General features: G+C 49.9%; 1 protein-coding gene across 1 annotated transcript in view; it reads left to right on the top strand.

Moving 5' to 3' along the window:
• The window catches only part of Polr2H (DNA-directed RNA polymerases I, II, and III subunit Rpb8), a 131,135-nt gene that overhangs the window by 28,153 nt on the left and 78,550 nt on the right, over positions 1-24,432 (top strand). The gene's annotated exons all lie outside the window — the stretch shown is intronic.

Below are 24,432 nucleotides of genomic sequence, written 5' to 3'. Positions count from 1 at the left end.
TTGGGGAGTTTTTGTAGGTCCGATACCCGCTCGTGACTTCTGCGTTTCGAGAGGGGTGTTTTGCTGCATTAAATGGCTTCCACGGGGACTGTACCCAGACCAGCTTCTCGGCCGCTCTCCATTTCATAACCTATGGAAGTTACGGCGTTACTTAAGAGCCGAGCCTCACTCGTTCGATGCTTGCACGATGTCGACAAGAGGCATTATCGGAGCAGTTCCATGTCGTTCCTCCTGGTGTTCCGCGCCCTGTCACTGTTCGGTTACTATGGTGTCGTCCCCGCCCAACTGCACACTGATGTTGGGCTACTAGCTGCAGCCTGTCGGGAGACGGCCTGCTTTGTGTTATGCGACGCACGGCCACTCCGTGAGATGGAACGGCTGGACTCGGGAGGCTTATTTATGCACGCGCTACCTGTGTTTTCGCGCCGTGCGTGCGTGCACGGGGCGGGATGCGTTGGCTCTGGCGCAGCTGACGTTGGCCCGCTTGCGTGCATCGCGTGACGATGTTGGCGCAGCTTCCGCCGCTGTGTTTGCGACCGCGTCGTTCTTTTTGCACTCCTTTAAACTGGCGCGGACAAAACGTTACGGAGCACGCGTCTGGCAGTTACATTTTTTTTTCTCACGCGTTCCGTACTGAAGATATGATGGTGTCTTGGGTTCATACGCGGGCGCGCCAGCCGCATGTGCTAACGCTAGGTAATGCGTGACAAGAAAAGTTGTTTATCCTCGAGGCGTGCTCGTCAGTATTCTGGCCTGGAGTGCACGTCGTGTTCTTGTTGGGTGACGTATACACTGCTCGCGGTTCTGTTGGGTGCCTACCCTCCGATTTGAGTGACCTCTTTCAGCTTCGCCTTAAGATTGCGATGCGTCCAAATGGTGCGCAGTGTGCGTGGTCACGCGATTCCCCGATTGGTCGAGGGAGGTTGGCAGGTGACGTCACAGGGTGTTCTCTGCAGGCTCGTGGCGGAGTCTATACGGTGTCTCAACATCAGCCAGCCAGCCACCATCGTGAAGTGCCCACGAAGAACGAAAAGCACTTCCACTAAATAAAAAAAAAAAAGGAAAAAGCAAAAAGTGCGTGGTCGAATCGAACCGCTGCGCGACGCATCGCTGAGTTGCGTTGAGTGCAGTGGTTTATATACAGGCCTTATATGGCTGCCTCGCACTCGTCCCGTAGAGAGCAGCTTTACATTAAATTACAGCAACACTGTCAAAATCAAGACTACTCATTCGCACTACTCATTAGCATTACTACCTGTCTCAACGAAGACTGCTAATTCGAAACAAATTAAGACAATAACTTAGCAACTGCCCGTGTAGTGTCCTTACGGCAGTGCTTTCGCATCGTCTCCAAGGGTACTTGCGCGTTTCCTTATTTTTCGCCTTCGAGGGTGCGCACCTTAGGTGACGAACTTGGTGCTTGCTGCCATCTCCGGCTCACGGTGGGTTAGCAGAAGCTTATCTTCAGGCGTGGAAAAAATAAGAAGATAAAAAAGTATCTCAAAAAAACATTTCCGCGGCTGTGTTTGGAGCCCGCTCCAGGACGAAAACACAAGCTTCCCTAGCCCAGGCCCGAGCGCCGCTATGCCATAATTTCTAAAGAACCCCGAGCTAGCGCTCGATATTCGTGATCGGCAGCGCTGAACGGCTTCAATTTCTCTGTCACTTCTTGTACGAGGTGTATAAGTTGAAGGCGATAGCGAAGCCGGTGACACTGGCAAGTTTATGTGGCTTTCTATTAGATTCTTTTTCTTCTCTGTGTTCATTGATTTCTTCTCCGATCGTGTCTTGCGGCGCCTTGTGCGGCTCGACCGAATCGGCGTCGCCAGTGGCTTGCTTATTGTGCCACGTACACGTGATGCCGCGTGGGATACATGTGCGCAGGTAACTTCCCCTATCTCGCGCAGCGTGCGCTTCCATGTTTCGTCACGAGGGCTTGCGTCACCGCGACATTTGCATCCCGTTGCGATACGCGACTACTGGCACCCTCCCATTTGCCGCACTTCCTTCACTCCTACCTTCCTCCTCCATGTGAATTTTTTTTTAGCTCTCAAATACTAAAGAGGCGTCAGGGAACGACGTGCTGTCTCTAATTTTCCGTCACGGGTAGAGTGTTTTCATAATTCGTTCAAATAGTATTTTGCGTGTGTCGCGGCCTACTCTTTGAGGCGGTAGTGAATCATGCATACATGCCGACGGGCCGCACCCCGTTCGAAGTCTGCAGGTCGTCTTCTGCACGTTCTTCTTTTCTATAGGCGCGTGTTTGGAGCTCATGAGGTAGAAATGAATGATTGGCCTGTCAATGTTGACGGAAATTAGACTAACCAAGCCAGCTCGGTTGATGTTACGTGTTGGTGTTTCCTCAGGTTATTTGGGATCACGAACAGCACGTGACTTTCAGAAAATATTCTGTTTTCTGCTTCGAACCCACTGTTCTTTTCTTCTTCTTTTTTTTTAATCGTTCGTTGAAACACAGGGTACAGACTGACGTGACACGCGTTAGAAGTCCACAAAGTTACTCACTCTGATTTCCGCAGTTGTGGAGACTGTAAAGAGCACCTTTGCCAGATGAGAATGGTTCTCAGTGCTATAATTATACGAAGTGATTGTTTCGAACAGGTCTTATTATGTAAGGAATGGCTTCTGCTAGTAGAGAAGGAGTAAAAAAAGTGTAGCCATGGCAACTGTGACCAACATTCCACGTAGGAAAAAATAGAGCATTTGAACTAACTTAAACTGGCGCTGAATACATACTGTTTCCCCAAGTATATTTCGAAAGAGACGTGCGGCACAGCGGAACCGCAGAGTGATCGATATCTTACTGTACGCGGTGTCAACATCTGGGCTCTTCGGAAGTTATCAACTTCGCAAACGATGTTGAAGACTTTGCTTAGCATATGATAGGATAGGATAGGATAGGAAATACGTTAATTTCTCTAGGCACTCTTGTGCTAGTAGCAGAAGAGGTCCATAAGTAGAACATAAAAGCCTTTCTGCTGACAGAGAAAGTACCGTTCAGCTGAGATGGCCTGCGACATGTGTGCATTCATGAGAGAATTTCGTGCTGTCGCGAGGAAAAAAAAAGTGACCGCCTTCGTTTTTCGGTCGCACGAGCCGTTTACAAAACGATTTGCAGGAAAAAAAAAAGCATTAGGTATTTTAATCTGGAGTTGAAGGGGACGTTAAATGTTCCCAGGCAATAATTTGACCTGCTTGTTACCTTGCAGTGGGGTATTTCCATCACCCCCAAACCTCGAAATATATCTAGGGGTCCAGGTATTATCACTTCATAACTCTGTACATCATTTATGGCGGCCAAGGCAGCCGCAGCTGCGGACAATGAAGCGAAGGAGTCGCAGGGAATAGGCTTGGGGAGAAGCGGGGGCCACCGGTGTCGTGGTGTCTGGGAGTAATCGCGGCTAAAGCCTGGTTACTTTTCGAATCCATTTGCTCCCCCCCCCCCCCCCTTACACACACACACACACTTTGGCTTCCTCTGCCGCGAGAGGGAACTCGCGTGCGAAAATTTATTCTCGTGGGGGCACTTTTTCCCCGACCGCCGATGCGTGTGTGAGTAATCGCGGCTTGTAGTAGGTCAGATGAACGGGACTGATGGGTTATTTAGTGTTACACTTCTTTTGACCGCTAACGAGCGCGGACAAACGGAGAAGAGTCAGATATACGTGCTGTCTGTCTCTTCGTCCTCATTGCGCTCGTTAGCGCTTCGTTGTAGATGTCGCGAGTTACATCGTACCGACAGAAGCAAGAATAGAATAAGGCCGTTGGCTTCTTTCATATATGCATGTAACTAAGGTCAAAGAAGGGCAGGCTTTGAAGCGCGCAACGCGTGCGGCAACCTCTCGGCTACCTTTGCAGATACCGTCCATCCTTGCTTCACTTTGCGACCGGTTCCTTCCACATCTCCAGTGTTCGTAAATATGGGGTTTCCCTCTCTTGTTACACGGTGGAGCCAGCGTTCTCGCCCATTTCCGAATACACCTTCCCTCGTCTTTGTGTTCGAGCCCTGAATGGGAGGTTGCGAATCATGTTTTCAAATGACTGAGAGGGCATAACATCACTATCTGTCTGATGGGGCGGGAGAGATGACGAAACATAAGCGTCGTTGACTCGTTATTAGCCAACAAGCTCAGTCGAGGTTTTCATGTTTTGAACCCTCAGGGTGTGCAGCTCGATTTAGCGACCCAACACCGAGATTATGGTGCAAGTGAAAAATATTGCCTAATATTGTATAGATTGAGCATTCTAAGTCTTAGGGCTTTATCACTTTAATTTGGCTGCGCAAATTGCACAAAATTTGAACTATCACCTTGCACTCAAACACTGTCTTTATCGATGCCAGCAGAGCATATCGCTATTTTCTTTAAGTGCATAGTTTTCATTTTTATTTCGCGAGTGATCGTTACGTTTTGTTATGTTTTGCATACTCTCCGGTGTGCCCTTCAATGAAAAGCAACGCTTTCGCATCGCCGATGATGCGCTTTTTGCTTTTGTCGCCAGATGGCGCCATATTGGTTTTTAATTACATACTCAGATGAAGCGGTATCTGACAGTACACTAAAAGCTTTGTCGACGAGGCGTGCGTCACTGTGCGCAATAGTTTTGAGTGGAAAGTGAAATGGACGGCATACTCTGTCATTGGAATGTCTAGATTCTGTCCGATAAAATAGATTTATATTAGTTTCCCGTACGTCGGTTTAGCCATCACGCTTGCTGATTATGGCGTGCAGCATCGGACTCATAAAAACGGGCTCGTATACTGATCGAGGAAAAAAATTAAAGCATCCGACTAGGATATTGCGAAATCGATCACATTAGGCAGCTATATAACTAGCTTTCCGTAGCGCCGAAAAAAAAAAAAAAAAAGATAATGGATGCTTAAAATCTCGTGTCCGGTTCCTTTAATGTATCCGTGCCAAGTCACTTAGGTCAAATTTTGATATCGTAGCCGCTTGAGACCCACAGTTGCAACAGCACCGAGTGCCTTTGTAGCATCCTTGGTATAACACATCAGCTGCGGGCTGGTTCCAGTGGACTTTCAATTAAAGCTGGAGTTAAATCACTGTTAAGCGATAAGAACCCTGCGCTGCACCACAGTTTCGCCTGCAACACAGTTTCGCGTGAAACACAGCGCTGCGTCCGTGTTTTCGTCTCTTGCCTCCCAGAGCCCGTGAGTCGCGCCTGGCAAGTTCTCATCTGTTGTCGGAGGGCCCATGTTACTACAGCCTCCATCCAGTGGAACTTCTCTCATTTCCGACTCCCACCACCATCCTTTACTCTCTGTTTCTCCCTATCTCTCTCTTTCTCTCAAAGATGCACACCGATTTTCTCGGTGTCATCGTCCGCGCGTTGCTAGTCGCTGCAGTCTTCCCCTAGTTAGATTACATCACCACGCGGCTCATTATAGCTTTCTGCGCGCTGCCTTCTGCGTACCGCGCGAGAGCGGTACGGCGCTATAGACCCTGGCGAAATGCGTTTCGAGGAAGTTCATGGCGTCGGTATGGTGAAAGGGGATGGTGTGGCGTGAAAAAAAGAAAGCTTGGAAGCGAATGGCGAAGGGAGTATTTCTAGGAAATCTGGATGTGATGCCCGGCCCGAGAAGGCTCATGCAAGCGGTCGGCGGCGCTATCGACTGGACCCGCGCTCACTTGCCAGCGGAGGATGCGGAGGGGCTCGGAGCTGGTGTCTTTTTCTCCCTCCTTCTTCCTCGCCTTCACCTCCTTATCCTCTTCCCGCTCTTCTCCTTCTGGGAACAGCGAAGGATTCTCGGAAGTCCCAGAGGTCCTTCTCCGCGACGCGGCAGTTTCACAGATGCTTCGTCACTCTCATCCCCCATTGTCTTTGCCTGGGCGCCTAGACGAGCGCGTGACCCAGTGTCGGGTGATGACACCGACCCCATTCTAGCTTTTTTCTTTTGTTGAACTAGTTACAACATCTCCATAAGTATATAGAAATAGTAGAAGGAATATGCTATTGCCAGGTGTAAATGTCAGTGTGGTAGAATGGTGGGGGAATGGTTTTAACCTGAACGTAGAATGGCGGGGTGTAGCTGTTCAAATATGGTTCGCGAGTTCGCTTATCGCTCGTTGCCCGTGGGGTTCCTGCCGGTGCATATCCTTGCATGGGTGCAAGCAGTGAACGAAGACACAGTCTCGCACTCACATTCACTCCCTCACATTCACTCACTCACTTCACTTCACCTCACCTCTTTTTGTCCACTAGTACTTTTAATTAAATGATAGTTAATTAACATAAAGAAGAGTGCAGAAGAGTTGTACCGACAGCATGTCGCATATGGAAGGCTACAGGGATTACACGCGCCTGGTTGCATTGCTTCACGTCGTCGCTGGTGCCGCACATGCCAGCTGCGCTGAGTCGGCGCATCCCTTGGCTCACGTGCACTACCAAAGTAGCTGTTATCAAGTGAAAAGAGGGGGCCCTGTGTGCAAAAACTGCCCCAGTTTGGTGCCCAATGAGCTTTTTTTTTTTTTTTTTTTTTTTTTTTAAAGAAATCTCTACATAAATGTTTTTTTTTTTCTTCCCCTGTTGGAGGGCAAATTAGCAAAGTACTGTTTTCAGCGTCGTTTTTCTCGTTCTGCCTGTAAATGTGCTTTTGCCGCTTAACTTCCTTGCATTGCAGTGCTGTCCCAATTTGTATATGTGGTGAGTCTGGTGACAATCTTAGAATCCGACAAGTTGACTTTTGGCAGTGAGCGACGAAGGGAGCTGCACAACCGAGATACAACTTAGAGGGCCAACCATGTGTAAAACGCGGTTGCTAAGCGACGATGTATAGGGACAGACTTTTTCGGGAATATCGATCGGGAACAAACTTCCTTTAACTTTTCGTTACGAACGAGCGTTTTCAGCAGTATCACAAATCAAAAGTAGACTTGCAGAAGGAATGCGGTAGTGCGCAGGGAGTGGTCACATGGAGGGGGTCGTGTCGCGGCTAATACTTTCGAGGACAGCAGGCAAACAGGCTAGGTGCTTTGAACAATTGCTAGGCGACTTTGGCCTAGCGGAACCATCATTTTTTTTTTTTTTGGGGGGGGGGGGGGGGGGAGTAATAATTTTTGTCCTTCAGGCCTTGTGGAGGCAAAACCATCACCCGAAATAAAATAAGAAATAAAGGGAACTTAACGCTCATAGGTGGTGCTATAGGTTAGATGAGGCAGAGCAAACACTGTATGCGTCCTTTATGGCCAGGTAACATACCGAACACCCCAGTAGCGACGACGAGCCGACATCAATGCGAGACGGCTTGATTGAAGCGCGTCGCCATGTTGGCAACGTGATTTCAGCCACGGCCGGTCTCAAGGGGAGCGCGCGCTTCGCTCCCCCTTCGATACCGGCCGCGTGTTTCAGCATACTAAAATGTCGCGAACGCTTAATTTGGGAAATGGGATATGTTACTCGAGCGTACGTTAAGGTTAGATCTGAAATAGCATTTCGCGAATGCGTTCTATAAATTATAGCAGCTTACTCCATATGCTCGTGTGGCCACTTTATTATATTCGCACTACATTCCGCGGCCTTGGAACTTCGCCCCATGCACTCATCGCAGCTTTGGTAGTGCTGCAGGGTACTACTGTGATACTATTGATAACTATTCATTTCGTAAAGTTGCCGTTATAGTTGCTCGTCTTCTGAAACCTTCACGCGACACTCGCCTCGTTATTTGCAAAATGAGCTGCCTATCAATGTCCCTCTTTTTTACCGTTCTGACGGAGACTATTATTCCGAGCCTGCAATTAAAACGCTCTCCCCCCTTCCCCACTGTCGCTCGCCTTTCATTTGCGGCTCGTGCCGGCGACAGGTGTTCCGGAGCCTGCTGTATGCGTGGGCGGTCGGTGCAGGCCCGCGTCTCCATTGCACATGTCCTCCCCTTGAAAGGCGGCAGAGCGCGCATGTGTGCTCTCCCTCGTATCCCGGAGCGCGTAGCATACGTGTGCCTGCAGTCTGAGAGAGGGAGTTTGGGGGAGGGGCGTCGGAGCGCGCTTGGCGGTATTCATCCCTTCCCTATGTGTGTGTGTGTGTGTGTCGGCCTCTGTTGCTAGTTGTAGCCCGTGACCACATCTCGAACATGGCAGCAGCGCGGGCGATCTGCAGTGTCTCTCGCCACAGGATTCGCATTTTTCTCACCGTCGAGGCGCGCGTCTTCACGAGTGCACCGATGCTGGCGTAAGTAAGCCGAACGTGGGAAAAAGAAATCGCATTTGATGCTCCTGTTGCCGATGTCTATGACTTCGAGACTCGAAGATCGGCTTGGATTCAGAGGCGCCGCCACGTGCCTGTGTGCGCGATAATTACGATTGTTTCGAAGCGGTTTTGTTGTGTAAAGAAGTGTTTTTGCTAGTAGAGCAGGGAGTAAAAACGTGTCGTGTTGTAGGAGGTGGCTTCAGGTGATACTTCGCAAAATTCTGTTTAGCTCTTGGCGCGCGTAAAGAGCTAATAGTTCGAGGACATACCTCTGCCGTCCTGGTGTTTATCCAGCGCATGGACCAATCGCAAATTACCTTCACGTGGGCATGTGTGCGGTGTGTGCAACGATCCGGTGCTTAACTTAATTATGCATTGTCATGCATAGTTGCGGCTTCGCAAGCGGTGTGTGGTATTAGGGAAGCAGAGTTATCTTTTTTTTTTTCTGGAAAAGGGGGGGGGGGGATTGCACGGTGAAAGAGAGTTGCCTTCGCCCGATGTAATTTCGTTTTCTAATTTTTTTTTTATATGTCGTGGCAGATTTTGTAGAATCATGCGTGCATCTTAGGCATGTACTCCCTATTCCGTATACATTAGAGCCATACTTTAGATGTCGAGGCGCAAGTTAGGCACGTGAGCAGGATTTGAGGCTTGTAAGCGGTACGTTAGGTTTGTGCTCCTTCCTCTGTCTGGACTTTTGATCCGCCGTGTTTTAGCAAGTGAAGAGGTGCTGTTGAACCGCGGATGCAGAAAACGCCAGTTCCCCGCGGTCGCACTGTAAGTCCGAAGGCGCCAGCCGGCGAACGAGCTGCTTGCGCAACAGCTCCATTCGCCGCTCGCGCTATGCGCGCAGACTAGGAACGCAGCTGCTGCCGACGGCGAAGGAAAAAATAAAACTAAAAGCGAGCGAACGCTTTAGCTTTCAAATCTGCATATTAGGTCGCAAATATGCATGCTCCTTTCTATAGTTCCCTTTGCGGGTGACTAAGGTGGTCGTTACTGATCGCTGCGCTCAGGCCACGTCCGCATGTCGGGCAACGACGCTACCATTGAGTGCCACAGATGATACTTTGTTTCTCACGAGCAGCCTCGAGCGCTCGAGTACTACGTACATGCAGCCTCCGCTCCAGTGCCGCGTAACTTGCCGCGAAAATTATTTTAATAATTACATAACATATAGTAAAGGGAAAGGAAACAGGCTTTTCCTTGTTCCTCCTCCTTATTTTGTTTTGTTGCAGAGTAGAACCGCCTTGAGCCCTTGTTTCGCGCCTGCGTATGTGTAGAGGATGAGGAAGAAGAGAGATGAAACGAAACGAAGTAAAAGCTCAGGCGTTCAGGTTTGTTTTAACCTCCTCCGCGTTTTTACCGAGGAACGCGCGCGCACACACGCACAAACACGCGAGTACGCATAGAGCCTTTTTTGATCCTCACGCTTTCTGCGATGAGGCGGATGTGACGCACGTCTAGTCGTCGAGCCGCGGTGCTTGCTGCTTGTTCGCTGTACGCTAAACAAACGTGTCATTTTTTTGTTTGTCCCCTATTTCCCCTGCATTGTTGACTCTCTGTGCTTCATCGCGACGCTGCCGTGTTAGCACTGCATGTAGGAGCGCGCGTGTGTGGCCTGTCATGTGTTGGGCACACAGCTTTGATTTTGCGCCTGCACGCAATGTATACGTATACACGCGTCCTGTGCGCGCGTTGCTCGCGGCCTCTCTGCGCATGCGCTGTGCTGTTGCTACCCGTGCGACAGCCGACGTTGGCGATCATTTTGTCAGCCTCGCGACGCCGCGACATTTCGACCGAGTAGTGGCCGGCCGCCGCTGCTGTCTTTCTCGGATTGCTGTCCCCAAGGAGGAAAAGCGCAGAGAGATAAAAGAGCGCGACGAACACGGTGTGAACAGGGCTCGATCCTTCTCGAGAAGTATTTGCACTGCCGCGCGGCGCGTCGTTAGGTTTAATGTCTTTGCGTGCTTGTGTACTGGCAGATATTCGGAATATGGATCGTTGTTGCTGCATTGGCTTGACGAAGTCTGAGACGGGCAGTGAACATTTTGCTGGAGGCGGTGTTAGGGTTAAACACTGGGTGGAGATCGATGTCGTGGTGCCAAAGAAAGAGAGGGAGAGAACGAGAGGAAAATATTGCTGACGATGGCTTATCTGAGCTCATAGAGTGCATCACAGCTGTGGGCCAATTAGGACGAGACGAGATTTCGTCCAGCCTTAGGTTTTATGGTGACTTCCCTTTTTAACGGTTTTAACACAGTTCGATTGGGTAGGGCTGCCAAAGGTTTTGAGCACAGGCGGAAGTTTATGGAGACGACGACGTGCAATGCACAGCGCGAGTGTGTGTCGGAGCTTCGCACGCGGGGAGATCGACGGCAGCTACGATTCCAGACAGAAAAAAAAAAAAAAATTATGACCAAATATTGGCATTGCCACCATATTACCAATATTGTTTGGGCCATGATTTGTGCTGCGGGGAAAGTTCCATACTCGCTTCCCGCTAGAAATTCCTGGGTTAGAGTCTGCTCAGCCGTTTTGTGTGTGTGTGTGTTTGTGTTTGTTTGTTTGTGTGTGTGTGTGTGTGTGTGTGTGTGTGTGTGTGTGTGTGTGTGTGTGTGTGTGTGTGTGTGTGTGTGTGTGTGTGCGTTTTTTCCGCGAGGTCGGCAGAGGCTTCACGCAAGATTTGTGGTTGACTTTGACAGCGTGTTTCGAACCGTTATCGCCGGTGTAGGATAACGACAGTGGGAATATTCGATGTATCGAGCTGTTTCGTTTTAGAACGCTCCTTTTCTTTTTCTTTTTCTTCTTTAACGGCATTCGCATTGTAGTTTCGGCGCTAGTTATACATGCACAACCGTGGCGTGTTTGCCTGTTCCTTCGCACTCAAACTAGCCGCGGTGCCATGGGCGCTTCCTTTCGGTCCCTTGCACTTCCGTTTTTTTTCGACGGGTGAAATGTTCAGGTTTGATCTTGGAACAGACACTTTCTGGCAGAACTCCCAAGCGTCTTTGTTAGAACTGAGTTCTTCAGTGGGGCGAGACGAATCGTCACGTCGTTGATGTACTGTGCGCTGCCTAGCTGGCTTGGCGGACGACGGTTCTTTTCACGAAGGTATAATAATTGTTTACTATCTCCTGGCTCTTTCCAGGTAAAAATTGCAAAAAAGTAAGTTTGTGCGCTTTTGTAAGTTTGTTTGCAGAAAGTACATTCTGTAAATTTACGGTCATTGTTCCATTTCTGTCATTTTACTTTCTAGCGAAAACCGAGATGCTTACTCGATCGAGAGCCTATAGTGCTGCGTCACGCAGTTCAGGGCAGGTGGGCAGGTGGCAGCGATACTTTCTCGCACTATGCTGCCAGCCTATACTTCCATTTTTTTTTTCTTTGTCTGTTCTGCTTTCGAAGTCTTGTCGCCGCCGTGGTATGACACCGTAGCTGCTTAAATTGTTTGAATTGCGTCCTTTCCTACGAGCCGCCCGGTTGAAGCAGGTTGTGTTTTTCACGATGCCTTGTTTGATTTCATCGTTATATATATCGCTTTTCCCTCGCACTCGGTTAACACGGTTTTGCAATTCAGCGTTCCCCGTGCGTGTGATTGCCGACCAGACTTGCGTATGTGTTCCACTCGCATCGCCCACTCTCCTGCTCCCTTTTCCTGCGTCGCCCCGCTACATCCCTCTCCGCCATTTTTGTTCGTTCGGTCTGCGCTGTTTGCGAACGGAGAAAGCGTTTCGGCCGTGATTGAGAAACTCGCTGCTGTCAGAAAGAGGCGCCCCAGCTGTTGCACTGTGCTCCGCTCGAGAGCTCGGCGCCGGAACGGGGCTGGAAAGCGTGGGAACTGGAGGACAAATACAAAACGCACGACAGCATTCCGGCAAGGAGCGGTGTAAGGATGGTGGAGACAACGATCGACGACACGCGCATTTCGCTTCGGACCTTGCCATTGCGCTCTCGAGAACGAGCACAGTTACGTACTGTACGTTGTGGACAGTGAGCCTGTGAAAGGGGAGCCGCCTTGCGCGCTTGCTCTTGGCGCTCAGGGAATCGCAAGTGCTTCTCGACTAAGCAAGCGCAGTTCCGGAAATCAGCTTCGCCCAGTGCATTACAGTAGCTTGTCACGCCGAAACCCGACGGTCAACTACAAGGCTGTGTCTCCAGATTTCACTGCTGAAATATTTATAGTAATTATGTGCGCCTGCGTGGTAGCCCTCATTACCATATATTCTCCGTTCAGATTTTGTAACGTCCCCCACTGAAGTTTTGCCGCGTCGCTTGTTCGTCGTTCGATTCTCCCCGCTACTTCGTCACGCGGCCTACCTTTGACTCGTTTTCTTCAGATTCTACCAAAAACCGTTATTTATATTTATCGCCTAGCAACGGTGTTACTCTAGCTGTGGTTCTCCCCTCGCTGAAAGAAGACATCCGTCGTGCCGTAATGTTAAAAAAAAAAATCAACAACAGGAAAAAAAAAGGGGCATATTATTTGTACGGGTGCCCAGCGCAGCCAGCGGCCGCCGATTCAAGCGAAGCCACCACCGTGCTTGGGGGATGGTTTCTAGCGGGCCGCCCGCGCTCTTGCGCCTGCGCAAGGGCGGCCCAAAGGCGACCGAGAAACACGGATGACCTTGCTCTCTTCCCCTCACTCTTCCTCTCTGTTCACCTTCCTTTTCCCTCCGCTCGCTCCACCCTCTCCTGATCCTCCGCGAGCCAGCGCTTCTCATCACCGTGGCCACGCTTTCGCAATCGTCCGATGCGACTGCCTTTTTTTTGCTTTCTTTGCTGGGTGTTTTGTGCGCGTTCTATCGCGCGGCTTCTCGTGCGTGTGTTTGTGGGCCGTGTCTCGTGTCACCGCACCCTCCCCCGTCCTGTTCGCCTCCGTCCCTGTTCCTTCCTCCAGCGCGCGTAATTCAGTTGTTCCTGGTGTTTCTGCTGTTTGCGGCGACACTCGCTGGCTCCTCCATCTCGCTGGCTCCTCCATCTCGCCACTCCGCTGCCCTCTTCAGCTGCGCGCCTCCCCGCAGTTGTGCAGATCGCCCTTGCAGCCGGATAGTAGCGGTGCTGATCGTGGTTGTAGCCGCCGTGGCGTTACGCCCTTGAATAATTGCCTCGCTTTTTATTTTATTTTTTCCGGTGGCATTCGCGAGTCCTCAGTGGCCCTCTGTTTTTCTTGGGAGTTGACGTTGCTGGTCGTACTCCTTTTTGCTCTTTCTGCCTTTCAACGGGAATTTTTTATTATTGTAGTTGCTGCTGGTACTACCCTACTGAAAAACCACAAGTTCTACGTGGCAATAACCTCATAAAATCTCATATAATCGCATAGACTCTTATACGGTTCACGTCATTATAATAAAATATCGTACATAATGTATGATAATGTACAAGAAGCAATGAGACCTTGTGCAATTATATGCGACTTGTATGTGATTTCTTATGTGAATTGAGTGAGATTGTGTGAGAAAATTGAGGTTATTGCCGCATACAATTTTTTCAGTAGGGTAGCTTCGAGCGGTGGACGTTCAATTCTCTATCATTCCACACTGTTAGTGCGAAACTTTCGTATATATATACTCATTCCTCATGTCCGTGGTCCTTTTTTTATTTATTTTTTTTTTTCCCCTGTCTTGGTGCAATCGGCTGGAGCGCAGAAGCTCGCGGAAGTAAGGTTTTCCTTATTTTTTTCTTGCTTCGAGGACGCGGGCAGTTGTTACGAGATGTCGTCACTTGCAAGGCGGAGCGGTGAGGCATATCGTCAAACGTTTTACTCTGTGTGGACTACAAGATACGAGAGCGAAGTGGCAATTGGATCGTTTAAATACGAGCCATCACATTATGAATTCGGGGAGCCCTTTCCCAGTTATTTCTAGCTCAAGGACTGCATTGAAAGCGTACCAGCATTCTCTTGAACAAGTTTTGTTATCTCAAGGCGAGTAAATACGGTCCCATACTCGGAGGTATTTCCGCGTTATTTCGAGAGTAGCTCGGGGCTTCTTCAGTCGTTTTGTTCTTTTGTTGCCTTTCGCCTGAGCCACAGCGATGTGAGTTAAGCAGTCGGGAGTCAGCGCATGACTAACTATGCTTCGGAGGGCGTTCTTTAGAAATTAGATTCAGATTTTATGGCCATGGAGATAATGGAACCTCGTATAGTTGGTTTATGGCTTCAATAGGCCCCTCGTTTGGTTAGGTTTGTCCTATGCGGTTGTAAAGATATTGCGCGCAAACTTGTGGTGTTCGCATTTGGCATCACCCCAGTCGAAGGCCATTTGGCTAGATTTGGTTGCTACGTGACGACGACGTTCAGGTTACTCATATTAGTGGCACAGGGCGCGCTTGTAGAGGTATAGTGATTTTTCACTGACAAGCACCGCTTGCTCACTCCGTCGAATGAACGGCTCATTAATCTTCCACTCAGTACGGGTACAGAAGGAAAATATGCATAAACAACAGCATATATTGTTACTCACCACATTTATAGGGCGGCATGTAGAAGGAACTTCAACGGCATTCGCTTTGTGTACTAGGGGCGCAGAGCTGTGATCTATCTGTACCTGTAAGCGGAGAAGCAGCAAGCAAAGAGTCCGCGACGACTTCCTTGCTTTGAAAGGTTGCTCGTCCTGTAGCGGTCTAAGATGCTGTATTAGATTCAAGAGAGTGCAGCTGCGTTTGAACAGTGAGACGTCAAATAAAAACACGCCGGAGTGTGGATTAGATGCGGCGTCATTTTTTATTTTATTTTAAAGAGAAGCGACCACTTGCCGCTGTCGATGTTGATCAGGAGCTGTGCAGCCGTGCTCTGTAACCCGCTTGGTGTCCCTAGCGAAAAAAAATCACACATATATATATAATATGAGCCACAATATCCTCATACAGATTTGTCATGCTAAGCTCATATAAATGTCATACAATCTCGTATGTTTCTCATACGTTAAATGATAATTGTATGAGATAATATGAGATTTGTACGAGTTTAGCATGAGAAATCTGCATGAGGGTATTGTGGCTCATATGATAATTGTATGAGATAATATGAGATTTGTACGAGTTTAGCATGAGAAATCTGCATGAGGGTATTGTGGCTCATATGATAATTGTATGAGATAATATGAGATTTGTACGAGTTTAGTATGAGAAATCTGTATGAGGTTATTGAGACCCATACGGTTTTTTCACTAGGGCGCACGTGCTTGGACAAAAGTGACTAGCTGCTCCTTCACTTATATAGCGCATCAGCGCATATGCATAACGCAAACGTATCGAATGGAAAGCGTGCGCTTGATTCATTCTGCCGTCATTATTTGCCTCGCTGTCCATTGCTGCAAGACCGCCGAGCGCCCTGGACGGCTTGCGTAATGGTCAGACGCCCCCGCCGCGCGCCCTTTCGCCAACAGTATGCGGCGGTGTCGAGTTAGTGTTTTGCAAGCGTCGCAGGAGTGTGTGTAAACACTTCGCGAGCGAGGCTCATTTTGGCCTGAAGGCTTACGCAATCGCGTAGCGTTTTCGTTGCGTACGTAGTACAGTCTTCCCGCCGCTCCTCGCATCGCGTGCAGTGCGTATACAGGGTGTGCCGTCGTATTTCAGCTAGTTTAGAGATTAGCATTTGTGGGGCAGGGCCGCCGCTCTGTTTAGGCTGCACTCTAGCGGGTACGCTTCGTGTACGCTGTACTGTCACCACGTACTTGCGACAGCCCAGGCCGTTAGGCAGGATGGCGATGGGTCGTGCTTTCTGTAACCCGGCATTTCGAGCTCCATAGCAGCACCAAACCGAAGGGTGTTTGCATGCGAGAGTCATGGGCCTGTAATTAACTGCCGGGCGCGTTTATATCTGCTTTGATGACCCGGCCTAGTGCCTATATTCGCAGTCTATACTGAAGCGGATGCCAGAATCGGAGAAGCACTATCAGGCCCTTCGTTAGTGACCAGAGCGGCACTCGCGCGGCTGAGGCGCCCCGAGGGACTCCAAGCCCAGGTATAGAAAGTGTTTCGCCATTACGGCTGGGTCATTTGATTATCTTTCGTGAGCTTTAAATGTGCAGATACCTTCTTTCTCTATCTCGTGTGTGCGCTTTAAATGTGCCGACCCCCCCCCCCCCCCCCCCCACACACACACACACACACGCGTGCGGTGGAAGTTATTTTAGAGCTATCAGTCCTGCTGATTTGGAGAAATTGCGAAATCACCGCCCCCCCCCCCCCCTTCCCCTTCTCCCACTTCGACCGCTCTTTAGTATCGAGAACAACATTAAAGACTTCGCTATAATCTCGTTATTTGTTATATTATTCGAATCTGTTCTCTGTCTGACCTCTCCCCCCTAATAATACGAAAGGGGAGGCTTTCCTCATTCTCTCTGCCATCTATCAACAGTGGCAGGTGGCCCTTACGTCAGTTTACCTCCTCGGGACAACACCTATTCTTCCGAGGCCTCATTCCCAGAGAAAGACGGTTTATTTCACCAGCGCAAAGCCCTTGGTCCAAGTGCAAGCACTTCGTTTTTCACTTGTGTTCGGCTATCCAGGTCCACTACGCATACGGATGGAATTTGATGGAGGCGACGACATTCAGACCACAGCGCGACAGTGGACTGGCACAATTACTGGCGGCATCGATGGCGCAGTGGAGGTCTGATGCAGTGGCCAGCGAAGGGAATTATCAGCGCCGCCCCGGTTACGAGACTCACTAGTGGCCGTAAAGGGCTCTAGTTTACTATAGTGTTCCGAGGTTTAATTCTAACTATCGAGACGCTTTGTGCTAAGCGCACTAAAATAGCAGCCTTTATTGAGATGTAACACGCGCTTCTTGTTACGATTATGCGGGCGCAATTTTATTTCCCGTACAAGCCATCAGCACCCGCACTGTCATGTTAACTGTTCCTCGTAAATTGGTCCGGGAAGACAATTGCACTCGGCTAACAATAAAACGAGATGTTTCGTGTTTTACAGTGGCTTGTCTGGATTAAAAAAAAAGTATAATGGTCAGCAATCTTTAAGACAACGAGAAAAAAAGAACAAGGCAAGTGTTTACTGCAGTGTCTTTCACTGCAACCGATGCATTCTCATTGCGTAGTCCTAAACACAGTATCCGCTGAGGTTACAGCTCGTTTGCGGTACATTGAGATTGTCCATTACAGTCGGCGCTCCTTTGTCATTTTGAGTCAGTGTAGCCTGTTCCCTTGGCGCGAGCATTGCAGGTATGTTACTAACCAGAACGCAGAACCTCTTTTTTTCGTGGCCGCGCTTTTTTCGCTTTTTTCCGTATTCTCCTTTGAAATCGTTTTTTTTTTTTTAAATTTTTACTGCGGACAAGGTGCCAGTATAGTCTTTCTTGCTTGACGCATCCATCTTCTATCCTTGCCATGGCACTGCACGTTCCCTTTAGGGCAGATAACAATGAACAATGTCAGCATGATTTTTCTTGCAATTTCAGTAACGGGCCTAACTTTTTATGCCCTTCTGTTCTTGTTATCGACAGAAGAATAAAAAGATGAGCGTGCAGTGCAAGGCGAGCCGCATTGTTCCTAACAGCGATTTCACGAGCTACTGCTTGCAGCGGCACAGCTATATAACTACGGCGCGACCTTTACGCGCGCCTTTGGCTTGCAAAGGTCGCGCAGTGAAGCTCGCTACTTCACCGCATGTTGTCTAGGGGATTATGAATCCGATAATGTGGTTGACAGCTGCTTTATAATCACCCCTCCCATTCCCCCCTCCCCGCGCACAAACACACACCCGCGCGCACGCGCGCGCGCGCACACACACACACACACACACACACACACACACACACACACACACACACACACACACACACACACACACACACACACACACACACACACACACACACACACACACACACACACACACACACACACACACACACACACACACACACACACACACACACTGATACCTTTTTGTTTATTTAAGTGTTATCGCACTCTTTAGTACATTTCCCTGCGCTTTCGTGACCGATATTTTCGCGGCGTGTCTATACATTGCGTGCAGCGACTTCTGTGCACGATCCCATATATACCTTTGCAACGAGGGCCTCCTAGGCGCCACCATATTGCTCGCTGGGCTGTTGTGTGCGCCTGACGTCAACAAGGTGGAGGCGGCAGCAGAACCGGTTTGCAACAGTCCAGAGAGGAATCGTTTCGACAACCTCCTCGCCCGATGCAAAGGTCTATACAAGTAACGCCATCTCGCGGTGCGCGAAAGTTGCAATCCTTTCTGGCTTCATTGGCTTGCAGTGCCACTTCCAACGCCTTTGTAACATTCGCTTGCAATTTTCCTTTGTCAAATTAAGTGAACCTCGATGTAGTGTACAAAAGAATCACGCGGGTGTAACCCTGATTGGGGCTTAAGATCGAGCGGTAACTGTATGATGTGCATTTTCGAATTATGCTCGTCGAAACCTTTCAACGATATGACCTATGCTGTAGCTTAAAGTGCTATTTTAATTGCAGTTACTAATTAACTGTAACTAATTATGACGCGTATTCACTAAAGTTGTCGGTTAGGTCGAGCACCAGTCTTGTCGCTAGGCGGGCCGAATCCCAATTTGACCTTGGCTGATCTTGAAGGTCATATGGATATAGCGAAGCAGTCCGCGGGTATTTACTTGGATTTTAATATACCTACCGCTCTAAAAGCACAAAATGTGCGCACTTTGGAAAAATGACTACTGTCATAAATCAGGTGGCTTGATATGTATGCCACATGCGTGGAACCCGCTAGCCTGACTTACCGCGCAGTTGAGCTGTCTTCGCATCCTTTGGCGGAGCGACACTAGCTCATAGCATGCCCTTATCAAGTTGTCCTGGGTTATCGGTTAGACAGGCTTGACAGATCTGTCAGCGTCAGTCTGGGTGATCGCACGCGTCACGTCTTTCGCGCGCGGCGCTCGTGGACAGCTGCCCCAGCCTCGGCGTGCGCGTCCTGATTCACGCAGCGGGTCTTGAACACGTGTATAGAACTCAGGAAAGAAATGCAAGAAATTTTACTAGGAATGTCATAGATGCTTGCTGCTGAAGGGAAAAAGAAGCTTCCTCCTTTTTTTTCTTTTTTTTTGTGCAATATTAAGGAGAGAGGGAAAAAAGTGATACGAGGCTTCGTCTCGAACGAAGTTGACTTGGGATTCCTTTCCTTGGTCGTTTTTGCTTCACCAGCTACGGACCACCGACGCAGGTGTCGTCTTTTTCCGTGGCCTGTCTCGCTGTTGTTGTCTAGTTAGTTAATTTTTTTTTTCGTTTTCCGTGCTTACGCAACGCATTCCATGAGCAGACCTCTCGGCAGCAGGAAAGGCCGGGCTGAGAAAATAATCTGAATGGCCCGAAAACGAAATAAAAGGAATAGCTAGCGGCGCCTGCGGGGTGGTTGTTGCGTTTTCTGCTCCCCTCTTCGTGGCGTTGTTTCTCGTTGCGCCTGGGCCCGTGACTCGGGTGGCGATGCGCAGGCGTTGGTGGAATAACGACTGCGGCGCCAGCGAAGCGCCTGCGCTATTTTTATGGCGGCGACCTTGCACCGCTGAGGAGAGCAGCAGTGCTGCGGCCACTACTGCGGCAGCGCTGAACGGCTGCGAGTGCCGCTTCGTCTTTTCTCACTCCCCTTCGTCTTGGTGTGAGTGCAATGTCGGCAAAGCCTGGCAGGATGCACTGTAGCCGAGACTGGCTGCGCTTGCTTGCTCCTGTTGCGAAGACGGCCGTGACCGTTCGCTCTCTGCATCGAAACCGTTTTACGCCAGCGCGATTGCAATGGTCTATGTGGCATCCTCGGTGGTTGCTGTAGAGATAGTCCGAGTCGGACTTTGCATGGTCCAACGTGAACGAAGCATTCCGTTCCCTTTCGGTTTGGTGGTGAATCTATGTCTTCCGCATGCGTGTGTATATGTTTCTTAATATGATTTAACTCTGCTGTAGCTGTTAGACCAGCCAGTGCGCGTCGCTTAAAGCACGTGTTAACGCAATGCAAAAGGCGGGCATAAGCTTGGCGGGAGTCGATTAGTGTTTGGGCGGCACAGCGTGTTTGGGCGGCACAGCGCCGGTCGCATTGCATCTTGTTTGCTTTGTCTTATGTTTTGGTTTCTTAACGTTTACTGATATATACTACCCGCTGTCTGGCTGATTAGAACGTCTCTCTTTGCACCTCATCCGACCGCGTTGGTGGTAGCTTCATTTAACCATGACGCCATGCGCCGCTTCGGACTCGCGCGACAGGGACAGATTTAGTTAGCGTCCTGGAAAAAAATAAAAATAAAAATTAGACTAGTGGACTTTTCACCCGACGGTGCAGCCTTTCTCGTGGCTCGGGTGGAGGTGCAGCTCTGGCGCAGCTTACTAGGGCTACGGCGAGCAACAACTTGGCGACGAGTTGTAGTATTCGTTGACGACATCCCGCGGAATCGACGTTTTCTGGGAGAGAAATTTTTCCCTTTGAAGTTTGCTCCGTAGGGCAAAAAAAAAAAAAAAAAAGTGCATGCGAGAACGGGACGTCGATCGTGTAAAGTCTCGTCGGCTCCATTTGCGCACTGTCCGCGGCGGCCATTCTTGCTAGCCCTACTGTCAGTCTGCGCTGTCGTCTCAGCCCTTGGAGATGTGTGCGTAGCCCGACCGGTTCCCCGAAAAGTTTGCGAGCCTGCAGGCTGCTGCTCTCGTTCACGGTGCCCTCCCTGTCCAACGTTGCTGTCTCTCTCTCGGTGCGCTGTGCGGGGTTGCGTGCTATTGCGTGCGTACGCGGAAACAGGACTTTCTCGCGTAGCCGACATGGACGGGGACCATTGACGTCACTCGGATGACGTGCTTGGCAGCTTTCGTCGATCGATTTCTTCAGCTAGGGCCCACCTTCCTCCTCCTATTCAGCGGCCCCCCCCCCCCCCCCCCCCGACTTCCTGGAGCCAGGAAAAGCCGGCGCGCGGGGGCGGCTGGCTGGCCGCTTCGCGCCACCGCTGTCTTCGCCACCTGTACACTTGGCGCTCGTCGGACGTGCCTCGGTGACGGCAGTGCAGTACATTGGAGGAAACATTACACAGATTGAGCGTGGTGGTGACGCACTAGCGTAGACGTGTACCGGTTTACCGGAGGCCTCCTGCGCACGCGTACTGGCACATGTGTGTCAAGGTATATGGCCACGGCGCGTGGGGAGCTGACGTACTGTTAACCGGTATACGTCCGCGCTAGGAAGTCTCCACTATGCTAAATATCTAACAAGTCTCTATTGGTGGCTTACAGCGGGGACATACTAGCCTAGACGTGTGCCGGTTTACCGGATGTCTTCTGCGCGTGCGTTGTGGGTGGTGGTAGGAACATTTATTGGCTACACTAGGGCCAAGAGGTATATGTTTTGGTCAGCCCATAAAAGACCGGTCCTTACAAGCACTAGGGGAGGTCCCTAGCTTGGGACCCCAATGGCGGTTGCCGCCGCCCGGACGCGCCCGACTAAGGCTTGTTGGGCCCTAAGTCGTGGCAGCCGAGCAGGATCGCCTCCCAGTCCTCCCGGGTTGGGTTGGGGATGGTGGGAATAGCCGGGTTGGAGGGGCAGGCCCACACCATGTGATAGATTTCAGAAGACACCGCTCCACAGTGTGGGCAGTTGCCATTAAACGAGTGGTCAAAATGTTTTAGGGCTGCCAGGCACAGCAATGTACCATATGTATCAGCAGCGCAAACACAATCAGAGGAAAAGAAGACTAAGATAGGACAGAGCGTCTTCTTTTCCTCTGATTGTGTTTGCGCTGCTGATACATATGGATCGTTACCAACTAGCCCGACAGATCGTGTTACAGCAATGTATTGGTGAAAAGGTGGAGAAGGAGCCGCTCATCCGCCTTTTTGAGGCCTTTACATGGGCTGGGGTAAAGGCGATGACAATTTTGATAGTACTTCGTGATATCTTTGAAGGTGTAGACTGGATTAAAATCGGGTTCCTGATCGTGTGGGGAGGAGAAAACAGCCCGGTGAGAGAGCGCGCGGGTGGCTGCGTCTGCTGCCCCGTTTCCTGCTAAACCCTGATGAGCAGGAGCCCATATAAGGTAACGGTGGGCGGGGTTCGTATCCCGTATGCAATTTGTGGCCCCACCTGCCAAGGAGAGGGTAGGTGGTTTGTATGACTGATGACAGGGTAGGTCACGTGGCTTAGAGCTGTCACTTGGATGCACTGTGCGTAAAAAAGGAAAAACAAACCGCATTGTGAGGAGAAGAGACAAACCGTACAGAGAGAGAAAGAATGTGTGTGTGTGTGTGTGTGTGTGTGTGTGTGTGTGTGTGTGTGTGTGTGTGTGTGTGTGTGTGTGTGTGTGTGTGTGTGTGTGTGTGTGTGTGTGTGTGTGTGTGTGTGTGTGTGTGTGTGTGTGTGTGTGTGTGTGTGTGTGTGTGTGTGCGTGTGTGTACGCGCGCGCTCTTTCTGATGTCGCGCCAGCCGAGCGTGTTCCGGCCTCGTGTCGTCGTATGCACGGATCCCTGTTGCGTCTCTTCTCCCTGTCTCTTAGGAGATATGCATGCATGAGTGTAAGTGCCTGTAGCTGCCCTGCGTCGCTTCTTTTTGTTTTCTTTTTTTTTCCTCGTGCTTTTTTCTGTTGTGTTAGTTTTATCTCCTCGTGCTTCTTCCCGGAGCCAATCTTTGCATTTGCGTCTCTCTATCCCTGTTTGTGTTTCCTTACGGGTTCTTTTCCTTCCTCCCCCTACCCTTTCATGGCTCCACTCAAGTGTGCGATCAGAATGCGAAAATTACTTTTTCCTGTCCTGAGACAACGTTTGCGCTTCTTTTTTTTTTTCGTTTCGTGCCTTTTGCATCACAGGAAGCTATCGAGTGTTTCTTGTTTCTTGGTATGTTCGTAAAGAAGTTTCTGTGATTTGCATATTTCGTTCTGTCTTCTTTCATTTCTGCCTAATATTGGTTCGTTGTACAAAGCTTCCACTCTTTGACGGAAGAACATGCACTCTTTGACGGAAGAACAAAGGGCAGTCTTTGCCGCTGTGTCTCGCACTTCGCCAGCTTGACTGCTAAGTCGGTTCAGTCGGCTCCGGCGACCGCATTCTTGTGGACACGAAACGCGCTAGGCACACGCGTGCGATGCGATGTCCCTTTCTTCTTCTCGAAACCTACTTTCACCTGAAATTGGGGCAAGGAATGCGTCTCGGTGCAGCACGTTCGCATATCGATCTTCTCATTAATCTGTCGCGTGGCACCAAGTCTCCTGCTGTTCATTTCTGTTCTGTCTCTCTTTTTTTTTTTTTTTCCTTATGCGCCTGCCTTCCCTTGGAGGCCTGCCATGTCGTATTTCACTCGCCGGCCATAAGAACCGTGCTACGACTGCCTTGTGTCTGCCGGCACAAAAACGCGCGCTTCTTCGCGCCTCGAGGAAGCGTAGAAAGCGTAAGGGACACGCGAGCTCAAAAAAAAAAAAAAAAAAAAGGGTAGACTTGACTTAAAAAAACCTCGCACTTCTAGTAGGCTCCGCTGGCTTGCTTCTGGTGATCACGTGTTGACAAAAAAAGAGTAGAGGAGAAGGCTTGGGAAACGTGGAACTCTTCCAACAAGGAACTGCTAGGTTCCTGGCACACAGAAGGGCCCGCGCCATCACTCCCTCGCCCCACTTTTTTTCTTTCTCACGGCCGTTCCCTTTAAGGTGTAAAACACTGGGATGAGGACATGGAGGTAGAAGAAAGATAACTGAGCTTGCGCGTCGCGAAGGCGTAGAGACTTTCACACGGACATTTTTCTTTTCCGCCGATATATCCGGTTGACTAGTTCCCTTCGGTGGACGGTTCCCTTCGGTGGACAAAATTCTTTCCAAAGTCGCACCGTATACGGTGCGACTTTGGAAAGAATTTGGTCCCTTCTAGGCGACTTTGGCGGGCGAGTGACGCTTCTGGCCTCACTCTCGTATTTTTTTTTTCCATGTTGCCGTGGTCCCGTCTTTCCGTATATGTGTGCGTGTGTGCGCGTTCGAGTTGACGTCTGTCAGCCTGTACACGTTCTGGCAGCGTCGGGCCCCTATATATATAATAAAAGGGCGCACCTAGCCTTCTCGTGCAAGGATTGCGGGATATTCTTGTTCTGCGCCGTCCTACGGTCGAGAAAGAAAAAAAAAGAAGCTATAGCAAAAGACGTGGCTTCATCGGCGTCGCAGTGGGCGCCATTTTGTTGCGCGTGGAGCACGGCGAAAGGTCGCGCGCATGCCTAATTGGCTTAGTGAACCCTTTTTAATGAATTCGATAT

The sequence above is a fragment of the Amblyomma maculatum genome, chromosome 6, assembly GCF_055883805.1.
Source record: "Amblyomma maculatum isolate TAMU_Amacu chromosome 6, ASM5588380v1, whole genome shotgun sequence".
NCBI classification, from domain to species: Eukaryota; Metazoa; Arthropoda; class Arachnida; order Ixodida; family Ixodidae; genus Amblyomma; species Amblyomma maculatum.
The sequence above is the reverse complement of the archived record's forward strand: the minus strand, read 5'-3'. Positions and strand labels throughout refer to the sequence as shown.